The sequence below is a fragment of the Ananas comosus genome, linkage group 2 (assembly GCF_001540865.1).
Source record: "Ananas comosus cultivar F153 linkage group 2, ASM154086v1, whole genome shotgun sequence".
NCBI lineage: Eukaryota > Viridiplantae > Streptophyta > Magnoliopsida > Poales > Bromeliaceae > Ananas > Ananas comosus.
In genome coordinates this window covers 14884465-14899669 of record NC_033622.1, presented here as the reverse complement: position 1 = coordinate 14899669, position 15205 = coordinate 14884465, and positions in this window count along the sequence as shown.

Here is a 15205-nt window from a genome sequence, read left to right as displayed (position 1 = left end):
GCCGAACGCAATGCAGCATTGTGTAGAGTCACCTCAAGCCATTTTCCTATTCAAATACAAAGAGATACTACTGTGTAGTAAATATTAGTTCATTGTAAGTGATCACTTTATTCCTCAAATGGAACATTAGAGAATACCCTTGCTCGATCAAAATGCTAAGTAATTAAGGCCTTGTATTGCCACACAATTGTTTGCGTGGTACAGTGATACTTTTATTGTACAATATTCTAGTATTCTAGACCAAATGTACCACTAGTTTGTAGGAGTTTCCTAAGCTTTTTGTGCTACATAGTAATTAAAGGCACAAACGAAATTGTAGAAACCAAGCTTCTTTTTTTTCCCCCCCTTTTTTCCTTTCTAGTATGTTTTGGGGAATGAAATTGTTATTTAATTTCCTAGCTTTGATGAATTAAGAGGTTATGATACTCAAAGCAATTTTTACGAATGTATCACCAAAAGAGAGGGGAAAAAAGGACATTGGCACACCCTGGGTATATTATTTATACAAGTTCAATTAATCTATGAGAAGATAATTAATATATGCACGTACCATAATTAAATTGAAGATAAGTAAAAGGAGTTCCCCGTAGGCGCAGATTAAATTAATTATCGCTAATTAAAGCTATAAAGAGAATTTGATGTAATTAATTTCCCGAGTTGAATGCTAAGTTTTTTTTTAAAAAAAAAAAAAAAAAACTATTGTGGCGTATAATGTTTCTCGTTTGACAAGACACTCAATTGAATTTTGATTGAGATAGGCAACTGACTCTTTATGCAATCATTTAGCACCAACCCTGTACAAATGAGAAAAGATTAATTCAGTGTCCTAAAAAGTTGTCCAAGATCGATCTTTCCGTAAATACCCTCTTCGATTATATGTATTTGCAAATATAACCTAATAGCTGGATCAAGCTATTAGGTTCTGCTAAAATTTTCCAGTTAACTTTTCTCTCCAGCAAAATCGTAAGCTCTAAATAAAAACTTTTGGTACTCGAACTCGGACATTTTAGTTTTTAGCTGCAGCAAAAAACTTTCAACTCATAACATGGAACTACTTCAATCCCAATTACTTGCCGAAGTTCTCAACTACTTCAATCCCAATTATATTGACGAGTCACACCACGAGTTCACTCGTGCGTCTAAACCCATTCGTCGGACCAATGTGTCTATCCCTAACCTAAGACCTTTCTTTATCAAGTGTAAGTTGCATGCTCACTCTCCTGTGACCCAAAGTGATGGGGCCGCGTGTTCACAAGGACCACTACATGAGTTGTGGCTCACTATTTAAGAGAGTAGCTCAAGATGTCGAAACGAATTTTGGAATTTCGGTAGTACTTATCGGAGAGTAGGAAATTCACTTTCAAACCAACTAGAACTTAAAATCACAAAGTGCCCAACTCAATTCAAGCTCGACTCACTCCGTTTTAAGATCAAAAGTGGCTTTTAAAACTGTGCCATCTAAGTTCCACATAATGAAGAGTTGGAACTGATCCGGCTTAATCTAATAGGCCTCACAGAATTTGCCAAGTACTTTCGGCTGTCGACAGCAAAAGCTTTGACCTACCTTCACTTCGCCAATCAACATACACGCGAGCTACCGTAAAAAAGATTTATAATACAGTTGATAAAAACAATTTCTCTATACACAAAATGCATGTCGCACGAAGATAAGATGCATTGTGGGCCTAAAAAGATAGTGGTCCAAAAAGTAATAAGGCATTCATAAATCGTACTCATGCCTAAATAGTCATTTAAGAATGGACTTCTCGGTTGCTTCTCTATGTATTAATGTGGCATGGAGACAACTAACTTTATACTGGAATGAAGATCATACGAATGGTCGATTATGTGTGGCTTTTGTGAAAGCTAGGAAATTGGTGATATGACAAAATGTTGGGAGAGTTCATTATATATGTATAAAGAAAAGGACTAATAATTATATAGTGGGTACATATTGATTGGAAAACGTAATTCTATATAACTTGATCTCATTGCGCATTTTAGGCCGATAATTTTTACTGGAATCAGATCAGATCAGGTTCATTAAATCTAATTAAGCTTAATGAGCAAACAATAATGACATTTAATAAATTTATCACGTATTTACTATGAGCTAAAAAATTTGGCACGAGTCGCTTGTTCGGCTTCAATCAATAATTCTGGACAGCAAACTTGTCAAATCCAAGTTTGGATGGGGATTGGACGTGCAATAAATGAATGGAGTTATTAGCGTGTGACTTGTAAGTTGACTTGAAAATTACATATATAGTTTTTTAATTAAAAGTTGGGATATATATTGGCAAAGTGGTAATGTTAAACATTCGAACATTCGAATGACCCATCAGCTCAGGTCTATCGGGTCCGAGTCGAAATCGAGCTAATTCGAATCTCATCTGATCGGATTGATTTAAGTTTTTCGAATCCAATACACAGTTAATCTAAAATGAGAAAGTTTTTCATAATTTGATCTGGGCCGTTTGTTTGATGCCACATGTCAAAGTTACTATGTGGTGGTATCGTGCAGCAATGTATAGGTCAAATCGTTGGGATTTGAGAATGTGTGTGATTTTGAGTAATGGGGGAATGTGAGAGACGGATATATCATATACATACGTGGAAGCGAGATTCCCGGAGCTCACGTGAGACAAAAATGTCGTCACATGACCCGAATCCACCGTACATAAAATTAACGAGATAAGAATACTTGTGTTTGTATAATTAAGAAATCGAACTCCAATACAAATGCACAGTATAATACAGTAGATACGTCAACGCTGTAGACTTATATAAAAATTGCACTCGATTTATTTACAATTAAACACATCTCAAGAACATCTGGGAGAATGAAACGAGCCCCTCTCATTTGAGTACATCTCTCCTTAGCTGTGCATATACTGTTAACATTGCTAATTACTGGGACCGAAACAAGCATGATTAGCATGTCTTGCTCAAACAGGTTCGAGAAATTTTTTTTGTTTTTGCGAAACCATTATGTTGGCTTAAATGAGCCAGCATACTGTCTGTCCTGTGGCGGGAGGTCATGTTAGGCCAAGTCATGTTTGAAATGACGTTAGGTTGGGTGGGCCGAGTTATATTCGAAGTGACGTGAGGCTAAGTGGGCCGAGTCATAATTGAGATCCGTGGGCGCTGTATCTATACGCTTTAAGTGAATTGGTTGTATATTTCTAACAACTTGAATTTTTGAGATTAATGGTTAGCGCCAACGATCCGACACATTATACATATGAGTGCATTCATTCCAAACAAAAAAAGAGAAAATAAAGAAACTACGAGAGTCCTCTATATGCAGGGATTATACATATGTAATTTATTTAGGCATCCTTTCGATAGAGGTAATGGCTACATTTGTCAAAGAAGGAGCAGCAGATAAAGGAAAAGATGGAGGTTATCTTGCTATAAAAGGGCGTGACAAATATTCTGCACTAGAAATTTGTAGCATGCTTATTAATTTGGATAAGGTCGACATTAATTATTATATTTTCCACAAATACAGCAATATTCTATGTTTCTCAGGATGTACTCTAATGAGTTAACTTTTGTAAGATGAAAGATAATTGATAGTTGATACAGCTTTTCAGACTTATTACACGCACCAGAAGCTAGTTTAAAATCTAACACATCAACGACATCTCGGAATATCTTCTAAGCTACTTTTAGCAACTAAGCCCCCGTTTGGTTCGGGGTTAAGAAAAAGTAGCTATTTCAGGGATAGGGTTAAGTTCAGGGTTAAAATGGTGTTAAAATTTTTTTATGTTTGGTTGGAGATTGGAGTTAGTCTAGGATAGTGAAAAAAAGTGTTTGGTTAAAGTAGGTGGGATAAAAAGATAATGATTAATAAAGAAGAAAAAGGTGAGAGCTCGGGATGCGTGCGGGGTTAAAGTTGGGAGGGGGAGTGGGGTTAATGATTGATAAAGAAGAAAAAGGTGAGGACTCGGGATGCGTGCGGGGTTAAAGTTGGGAGGGAGAGTGGGGTTAGTAAACCCCACTAACCCGGTTTGGGGTGGGGTTAGTAAGGTTTGGGGTGGGGTTTACTAACCCCACCCCAAAAGAGTGGTGTTTGGGTATAAATTGGGGGTTAAGGGGTTATTCCACCCCTTAACCCCCAACCAAACGGTGGCTAAAAGTTTTGGTTTGTGTGTACAAAACGTTTTTCCGTCTATCATGTTAATCTCTTTTAAATTGCTCCTATTTCAGTCTAATTCCGAAGAATGGAGTATCTAGGTCCCAGCAGATAGTTTTATGTATTATTAATGGTCCTTGTCAACAAAACATAAGTAGATTCAACTCAAAATTCAACTAAATTGATTCGACTCTCTTGGTTCCTAAGATATATATAGTACTTTGATGGGTTCCGACGAATTGAAAATTTTAAACTGAGGTGCTAATGTTATGTGCATGTGTGGATGTATGGAATAAAACAAATATGCATACCATATATTTTTCTCCGAAAAAATGAAAATGAAAATTAATGCATGAGGCGAGAGGGGGAAGGACAAATGCAAATAAATGTGGGAGGCAGTGGGTGGCAGTGATAATTTAACTGCAGCATGTACATGTCCTCCTTTTAACTTCTATGTATACTGTTTAAATGATGATGACCCCTCCACTCATTCATTCACTTTGTTTCCCTTCCCATGATTACTTCCTACTCTTATTAGTTCACTCCCCAATAAACCACACCTCTCTCTCTCTCTCTCTCTCTCTCTCTCTCTCTCTCTCTCTCTAGGGAATATATAGAGGAGGTACAGCAATATACATGTTGAAGTTGAGACATATTCCTCTTAGTTAATGAAATGGCATTACTTTATGAATTAGAATATTAGAATATTATTATGTATAGCTAGTCTCCCTCTCTAAGTCTCTCTCTGTAGGGTGTATATATATATATATAGAGAGAGAGAGAGAGAGTAGGGCTATTATATGTTAAATACAAAATTATATAAGCATCGTTCTCTAATAGTTTAAGCTTTTAGAGCACAACGGTTATTTCACACTATACTCTTATGAGTATAGAGCCCTTCGTACTCATAAATTATTTTCGATGATGTAGTTTTAGAATCGACGATCCACACCGTTAAATATGATCTAGAGTATTTAAAATTTCTAGAAAATAAATTTCGTAATTTTCAAAAATCATAATAAGGTCCATCAAGCGGGTATAAAATGAACGATCAAAATTGAATAACATCCTAAAAATGGATAATCGGATTCCTTAATTTAATATCGGAGTTATTGATCTTTATCTAGATAGTGAACAAAATTTTTTATCAAAAATTTAACTGATTCCGATTCTTTTACACCGTTAAACTAACAAGTATTTAATACCGGCCGTTAAAAATTATCAATTTTGAGATTTTCTGATCGTAAGCTAAATGATTTTAAAAAATTATGAAATTTAATTTCTAAAAGTTTTAAATGGACTTAGATAATGTTTAACGATATAGATCGTTGATTCGAAAGTTCTATCATCGAAAACGACTTATAAGTACGAAGGCGATCGTACTCATAACAGTATAGTAGCCGGACTCTCTCTCTCTCTCTCTCTCTCTCTCTCTCCTCTATATATATATATATATATATATATGAGTTGAGCTAGAATACTATCGATAGCAAACGGGCTCCGTTGCCACCCATTTATTTTCGATGATGGAGCCTCCGAATCGACGATCGGCACCGTTGAACATGATCTATACCACTTGAAGTGTTTAGAAATCAAATTTTAAATCTTTTCGNTCATTATTATTATTATTTTTGAGAGAGATAGGTAGCATACTAACCGTTTCGTTTATTTTATTTAAAAATAAATTTAGCTGAAAATATGAATCAACTAAGATTCGAATTTGAAACTTCGGATAGCAACCATTAAGCCTTTTACCACCTACGCTAGGAATAATCGGTTCTACTCATTAAATATTGTTGGATGGAAAAAATGAGAACTTATTTGAAGATGCCGATTCGAATTGTTTCAGGGGCAAACTTCCAATCTTTCTTTCTTAAATAAATCAAAAGTTTCCCAGCAATAATGTTGATTGGCATATATCTTTTATAAATTGGCATGTGCTACGGTAGGATTTGGAAGGGCTATTATACATACACGCACGTTAGATTAGAAAAAAAATATAATGTTGGTTTGGTGAGTGCTCTACTTACGTGTTTGTTTGTTAGTGTCTCCTCAATGCCAGGAAATTTCTCTTTCGTCCGTGCTGAGTGCAAAGTACATGATTGTGTGTGTGTGTGTGTCTATATATATATATATATATAGAGAGAGAGAGAGAGAGAGAGAGAGAGAGAGAGAGAGAGAGAGAGAGAGAGAGTCCGGCTGGGATACTATCAATAGCATCAAGGGCTGGATAATTTTACCCATTAGATTATACTATTCGACCAACCATCCACTCAACCCTCAGGGACCCATATCATTCTAACCGCACATTTCTCAATCCAAGGGCTAAAAAACTAATAGCACCAATAGCTTGGTGCTATTGATAGTATTCCAGCTTAATTTTATATATATATATATATATATATATATATACATGTGCACTAATGTTTAGGTCAAGACACATTCCTCTTAGTTAATGCATGGTTTGGCTGTGTCCTCATGGATTACTAGACAATGTCTTTGGAAAATTAAGAGAGAGATTAGCAAGGCATTTAATGGGGCTCATTAATTCAATAAAGCCTAAGAATAAGAATTCTAGATAAATGTTGGAAATTTGCAAAGTGCGGTGATTTTAAATGGAAAAAATAATATATGCTTGTAGGCATATAAACAGATGAATTTCTAGATATATTGCGCAAGTAAAATTGCCTGAAAAATCATTAAGAAGTTTTTTCTTTTGAGAGAGATAGGTAGCATACTATCCGCTTCATTTATTTCATTTAGAAATAAATTTAGCTAGAAATTTGAATCAACTAGAATTTGAACTTGAGATCTCAGGTATAAACCATCAAGCATTTTGCCCCTTGTACTAGGGACGATCGATTAAAAAATCATTAAGAAGTTATAACAACCTTTTCTACTAAAGTGTGAAAGGTTCTATTTTTAGAGGTCGAAAAATTCATTTTAGATTCTTACCATATAAAAGTTCCAAGTTCTTCATTTGCTAAAGATATAACCACAGTTTTTCGAAATAGAGAAGCTGTTTCAAAGACGAGTCAGACCGGAACTTAGCTAGGCAATTCTAAATATTCAAATTTTGCTAATTTTTTAGCAAATGTAGATGGTAATAAATCCATCATTAATGAGATAGCCATCTTATACATTTTAATAAAGCAGGGTACAGTTCAACATGTGATCTTTTTTCATGAGTTGATGTGACTGAAAATACTGGCTCGTATAGAATCGTTACTATGTCGGTTGATTTCGTTTGTTTTCTAAGGTTAAAGAGGCTTATAATTAATGCAAGTTGAAGTTGCCATTAATTGTTTGGTTTCCTGCATTAACTCGCATTTATTTTTTGCCTGTTCGCGGTTCAAAATTTTGAGATGTTGTTCTAAGATTCAATGTTTCTTTTAAGTTTTAATTTCATTGAAGAATGTTTGGAACATTTTTGTTCCAGTGCTTGTTGGTTTACTCTCTCCTTCTACTTTTAGTTGCAAACACTCACAGTAAAGTATTTGCTAAAAAAAAAAAAAAAAATCTAAAGTGGTGAGAATCTAGCAGGATACAAAATATAGTGCATCTTAGTTACTAGCACATACAACAAGTGCACGTTATCGAGCAATATGATGCTCTACACCAGAGTGGAACAAGAGCTATAAACAATAATCATAAACTTAATTATCATGCGTTAAAATGCCACTTCGTTAATTATCTTGGAACAGTGCTCTGCTATCTCGAACCAGATTGACCAATCTGTCGGCCTGTTGGTGGATCATCTGGGACATAAGGAATAGTATCATCTTTCAAAAGGCTAACGTCGATCCAATGATGGTAGTGGGTAAGGTCAAGCAATTTGTGACCCAGTGGAAGGACTCCCTTTCGCCCAAACGACCTTTGTCTTAATGTTTTAGTGTTTCGTACTATACTATTTTTTTTTCGCTTTACTTCCTCACTCCTGATGCTTAATTCATCATTCTTATGAATGAAGTAAGTAACACGCTACTTTTTTCTCAAAAAAAAAAAAAAAGAAGAAATATTAAGCAACTAGGCTTTGAATTAAGAACCTCGAATACCAACTATCAAGTTCTTAGTCAACTGCACTAGATATGATCGGTTTCGACCCAACTTTTTTAGTGTCCAAAATAAAGTGTTTGATTTGGGACCTATTTAGTTCGGTTGGGGTTTTTTTTCTGAAATATCAATCGAGAAAAGATATTCAAAAAACGATTGATAAAGTTTTTAGTGAAACTACTGGATATTTTTACCCTATTAGAGAACTAGAAATTCAAATAGGATGTTCTGCTTTTCGGATTCAAAAGCTAACTCATTTACCTTCTTGACATACCCTAACCCACAAAATTCTCACAACAAAGTAGCTTATTTTTTTTCTCAAAAAAAAGTAGCTTATTTCTGAAAACTTTCTCTCATTCTAGAGTTAAAAAACTGTCAAATTTAATTATTATACCATCGATATCAAAATTAATTCTTTTAATAACATTATTTAACCCTTTCCAATTCCTTTTTCATTATTTGAAGCACAGAAAATGATGACCCATATAATAAAGAGAAATGCTAATTTTAAGGTTGTACACCTAGAAGTAGGGTATAAATCATAAGGTCATCCATGGAAGAATGTAGACACTCATTTTAGATCTTTAATATTAAAGAAAACGAAAATTAATAAATTTCGTGTGAAAAATATATTGGTTATTTGGATGGACAAAGTGTAAAATTAATCTACATCCTTTTTTTTTTTTGGAGGTACATTTAGCTTAAAAAAAAACATGATAAAAATATTAATTATTTTAAGGCTAAAATATATAAAATTTCCTTATAAATATTCGCTTTTTTTTCTAATTTTCAAAAAACTATATTTTGCCCCTTTAAAATTTCAGAATTTTTTTTTTTGAGAGATAGGTAACATGCTACCCGTTTCATTTATTTCATTTTAGAAATAAACTTAGCTGAAAATATGAATCAACTAAGATTCGAACTTGGAACCTCGGATATCAATCACCAAACCCTTTGCCACTTGCACTAAGGACAGTCAGTAAATTTCAGAAATATTTTGAATGGAGGTGCGACATTAATGGGGAGGGTAAAATGATCAAACTACCCTTACTTTTTTCTGTAAAAAATTAATTTTTAATAAATTCTTAAATATTTTCGGTAGAAATTATAAGAAATGGACGGAATAGTGATGGAACCGTAACAGAGGAGGTTAAATGCAACAACTTGAAATATTGAGAGGATAAAATATAAAATTTTAAAAGTTAGAAATAGAAAATGAAACAAAGAGTATTTATAAGAAGGTTTTCTATAATTTAGCCATCTTTTAATAATACAATTTAGCCCTTTAAATTTTTTTCTTTTTGTTAATTAGCTAGTTTGAAGCATGGAAAGTGGTGACCCATACAATAAAAGAGACAGGGTAAAAGAGGAGGGCCTCCACTGCTACCAGCATCCTGTTCACACATTAATGAGCCAACCCCCCCTATCCCAGTAAAAGAACAGCATGAAGAGATTGGGGGGTTGGAAGAATATAACTCTCCATGGCTCTTGTCTTTTCAATCCCCCTCTCCCTTTTGAGCTCAAGAGAAAGAGAGAGAGAGAGAGAGAGAGAGAAAGAGAGAGAGGGGTGAAAGAAAAGAAAGGAACCCAAGGAGAGAAGCAAAGTGAGGAGAGAGAGAGAGAGAGAGAGAGAGAGAGAGAAGGGAGGGGGGGGGAATATCTCTCCCTCTCAACAACCATCTCTATCTTCCAACCAATTAGAATGCGACACGTGTCGAATGCCGACTTGACCCCTCTCGATCTCCTCTTGTCTGTGAAATTAGAGAAAATGCTAAGCTCTCAGACCTAAAAAAGATTGTAATCTCTGCAACTTCTCATCTGATTAGAATGTTTCGAGTTTACTTGCCATTTTTAGTTTTACTAAAAAAAAATTTTAAAAAAAAAGGAGTGAAGTTAAAGGGTAGCGAAGGGAAAATGGCATTTGGATGAGGGTGCTGTAGGATTACAATTCATTTTAGGTTTACAACCTAGCATCGGTCGTGAGTTTAATTATATTAGACGCCGTACTGTTACTACTGTATGAATAATCCCTATACTAATGTTCCAAATGTGACTTAGTTTGTATAATTTTTTATTTATAAAACAGCAAAAAAGATCTAGGTTTTCTTTTTTAAGACTATAATTTTCTCCTTCTATTCTGAATTATTCATCTTGCATTTCAATTTACTCTAAACCTATCTAATATAATACTACATGAAAAGTTCAGAGACTAAATTATTCAAATTAAAAGTATCGCAACCAAGTTGCCATATGGTATTACTACATGCAGGAATCATCATCCAAACATTTTACCAATATATATTAACACAAATTATATAAGGTGGTAAAAAAAAAAAAAAAAAGTGGGTAAACATTAGGAATAGCAAGACCATACATACAGTGGAGCAGCATTGCCCTAGATGGAGCTAATACCAAGACAGGCTGAAAAGAAGGAAGAGCATTAAAGTGGAGTCAGATGTCAACAGAGTATTTTACTGCCTTTTTCTACTATGACTTCTCTTTGTCAGAGACAAGAGAGAGAAATAAGAGAGAGAAATTGTGCAGAAAGAGAGAGAGAGAGAGTAGAGAGAGAGAGAGAGAGAGTAGAGACCAAAATCCCTGATATTGATACAGTAATAGAGAGAGAAAGGGGAGGAGAAAGAGGAGAGAGAGTATGTGTGTGTGCATGTGGGGGTGTTGAAATGATTTTGTAATCCATTGCTTTATGATTGAGTTGGTGCCCCTCTCTCTCTCTCTCTCTCTGCTCCTTTGTTTTTTAATTTGCTCTCATCATTTTCCTTTGCTCTGACACAAAAGAAGCATGATGACCTTATGATGGGCATGGCCACCAATGGCCCCCTCTCTCTGTGTTTGCTTCTTTTTGCATTAAATCTCCATCATCTTTTTATAATTCTTTTCCTTGTCTTTCATAAAGGGTTCTTGCCAAAGTGGGGCCCACATATACTCCTACTGCTAAGCTATCTTCTCCTTTGTTGGTGTCCAGTTAAACCAAGGATAATGATATTACTTTTCATCCAATCTAATCAATTTAATTAGTGACAAATGATCAAATTTAGCATCTGAAATTTGTTCTGGCATGGTTTCATTTTTGTCTTCAGAGAATTTATTCAGCAACTTATCTCTGGATGATCGTGACACCACAGCCGTATCGCCAATAAAAAATTGCGACCTCAAAGTTTGCTGTCTAATAAATTCTACCAACGATGTTGACATGACGCGATACTCTTTTGTCAGCATAGTAAATAATTGAAAGATTTAACTATCGCCCGAGACAAATTGTGGAGACTGAATTGTCAAATTTAAACGCTAAGGATGTGATTGAAATTAAGCTCAAATTGGAAGTCAAAGCAATTAATCCTAAAATTTTATTAGTAGATTTCCTCTAACAATATATCATAAACAATACAACATTACTCTTGCCAAAGCATTTCGACTGTCGGTGTCGGGCCGGGTTAGATTTAATTAATGTTCGTTTAGAATAAGTTCGATGAAATTGGCCCGGCCCAGTATTAAACTTTGGGCCGAATAGTGCGGCTTATTAAAGTAATTATGATTAGCCCAAATGGCCGGGAGCCGAGGTACTACACATGTGTAAGGTACATATACTGGCATGTTTTCAGAAAGAAAAAGAAGGGAGAGAGAGGGAGAGGATAGAGTTGGAAAATCACCCCACTGAAAGGGATTGAATGCCATTATTAAACGACCGATCTCTGATAACCAAGAGCGCTTTAGACTATATCTGATACCATTTAGCCGAAAATCTAATCTTGTAGAATATGATTCGGGAATAGTCTTAGCATGCAGTGTCGAAGCCAATCTGAGAAAGGTCTGATTTTTCACAAGGTCGTGAGTTAAATCTCGATGTATTATTTCTTACATTAGTAAAGATATTAGTTAGAATCTATATGGCCTAGAGGAGCATTTCAATTTTGGAAAACTCTATGTGCAAAATAACTCATTTTTCGCAAATTTCCCTCAATTAATTGTGCGTCGCATGGTCTTTATGATCTTAAATGCGATTGTAAGACATAGAACTAGGCCAAACAAGCAGGCCCTTAATCTATCTACACACACAACGTTCTGCATTCGACATCTGCCATGCTTGTGAGCGAATGTATACGCATGAAGATCTTTTACAAGCTGTTGGATCTTTTTGTAACAATCTTATTGTTGATTTTTTTTTTTTTATATTTGGGTGGAATTACCGGATCAAAGGTCCAGGAATTAAATGCTTAGCTCTTGTTGTACGATACTAGAACTTAACTTGCATATAATAACTTGAGGGCACAGAGTTGTAATATAGTTTAAAACACTCAAAAGTAATAACCAGATTGACTGTAGGTCGGCTTCAAAAAACGCTTGAATTGCTTTTCTCCCTTAAGTTAACTGATTGTGTAGCAACGAGCTGCTTGAATATGAAATCCTAAGCATTAAATCGTAACAAGCATAAATTGATTGACTCATGCAGATATGGTCGGATGTAGGAACGACGACAGAGTTGTGGACCGCACATTGTAGGCCAAAGGAGAATCAGTTTCTGAAGTGGGGTTTAAATTTTCCTGTTGCCTTTGTCGCGGTGTCGTTTTATAATTTCCATCTATTTTGCTCTCTTTTTTTGCCTTTGTTTTGGTATTTTCCTGCGACACCTTGCTAGCTATCATACGTTTGTTGCTGAGTTCATTTACCGAATGAATAAAATAGGTAGCTAGCTACCTTCCTCGTGAAAATTCATAAAAATCTAGTCGATTCCACAGAACTACAATTAACAAGTTGGTTGTTTTATGCTGTTACTATTGCAACAGCTGCTTTGGTATACATCATTACTATTCTACATAGCTATCCACAAATAGTAAGCAACAGTAGATCTTCATGTAGGTTAACTTATCCTTAACAGGGATGCGATTAAAAGAATCACTATTTTCCTGCAAAGTTTCCAGAGTTTAATTTGGAAACCAAGCAAATGGATATTACTTATTGTAGCAGCATTAAAAGGAGGGAGAAGTAGTTATCCATTAATTTGAACTTAAATGAATAATTAATGGCCAATCATGCATATGACATGATACACTTTTTTTTCTTTTTCTTTTCTTTTCTTTTTTTTGGCTTCTTGAGCATTCTAATGACCTTAAAAGGGCTAATACTGGGTACACGTGTATATCTCTTTAGAGCCTTTATTTGAAACTAAAATTTGGACAATAAAACAAGATACACTAAAATCTTTTAGATGGTATTTTGACTTGATAGATGTGGCATAAGAATTTTGCCCTTATCGAAATGATTATAACGCAACTATTTGATTCTAGCGCATTAATTGTGAGATTCTAAATAATTTTAATTTTTGAGATGGTGGATTAATTCCGCATGATTTTTCCAACATAAGTAGATTCTAGTTGTGAGGTGACTCGTTAACTTTAGACATTTTTGTTTTTCCCTCATCACGTGCAATTAATAGAGGCATTTGGAAATTGGTGGTACATAAATAGATGCTTCGACTTGGACAAGTCAAATGGGAACAAATGAAGATGTATTACTGCATACTAAGTACACCTTTGTTTGGGACAAAGCTAAAGATATACACAAGACCATGTTATGGCTCTATCAGAAGCTTCTGTCAAATCATTGATTACTCGATTAAAAAGGACGGATTAACGTAACATCACACAGTTGTTCAACATTGAAAATTAAAGCATTGCTTAATTACTTTCCTCTCACTTTAGCATTATTATATATATGTCGAATAAAAATAATCAAACATATAATTTGTTTCTTCCACCAGCCACCAACTTATGATGAGGTGTCGCGTACCTACAATACTATATATGTAGAACGTAATGAAATAGTAAACTAAACTCTTCCTTAAATAAAGCGTTAGCGCGTCGAAGCCTATGTGCTTGTTTGGCTCTTCGAGTGTTCGAATACAAGGTTTGAAATAAAATTTGGTTTCGTTTGCATGCATTAATCATCTGGGAACTAAAGTAAAGCCAAAACATCCAATGCAAGGACCAATTCAATTCGTACCTATATTTCTTTTTCCTTGTTTTTTGTTTCCTTTTCTTCGTTTTCTTTTTTTTTTTTTTTTTTTTAACCCTGAAGAGTAATTTATACGTAACAGAGGCCATTTAAGTCAATAAAAAAGGATCAGGCCCAACTTAAAACATTGTTTATAACCAGGCCTTGACTATGCTGGGGCCACTACCAGAGTTTATTTGGGCTTGGGCCTAATATGGCCCACTAACTAAACTCCATGATAATAGGGACCGATTAATAATTGAAAGAAAAAAAAAAGAAAAAAAAAAAAGAAAAAGAGAGCTTGTTTCGTTGCCTCAATGGAATGGAACCCACACATGCAGTATCTGTTATTGCATTTTTCCTAGTAACATTTATCCTCTCTCTCGCATGTGATCCTAATTCCTCTTGCATGAGTTATACCTATCAATATGACTAGCCTTTTCCAGAGGAGTTGTATTCAGAGAGGGCAGAGCTTTGGACATTTATCCCCTTAAATTGCTATAATTGGAACACTAAATAGCACCAGGCTCCCCACTCCTACAGGAGAGCCAGTTCTAATGCTGTGAAAAGATGAAACACATCTGTATCTTTCCATGACATATCACATGAGAGGAGTGTCTCTGTGTAGGCCCCCTTTTTCATTTGATTGGTCTCTACTTTCATTGGATTCCAATTGCGTACATTCATGTCATGGATGGGCCACAACTTGAAGACAAAGCTTTCAGCTTTCAACTTTCAAGTATCCAAAAGCATTCAGGGGTGGTCATGCTCCAGCTATAAAGTACTTCCCCATGCATCAACATTTACCCCTGCTTTGCTTTGGATCCTATTCCCCTTTCTACAATTTGTTTAAAGCTTTGAGCTTTTTCTCCTCTACCCAATCTATGTTTATCGGCAGAAAATTCCGTATCGATCCATGTCAAAATGCTTGTGCTTTACGATACCATCATCTCCTGATGTGGGACGTATCAGGATGTAACGGCATAAGCCACCACACAAGAA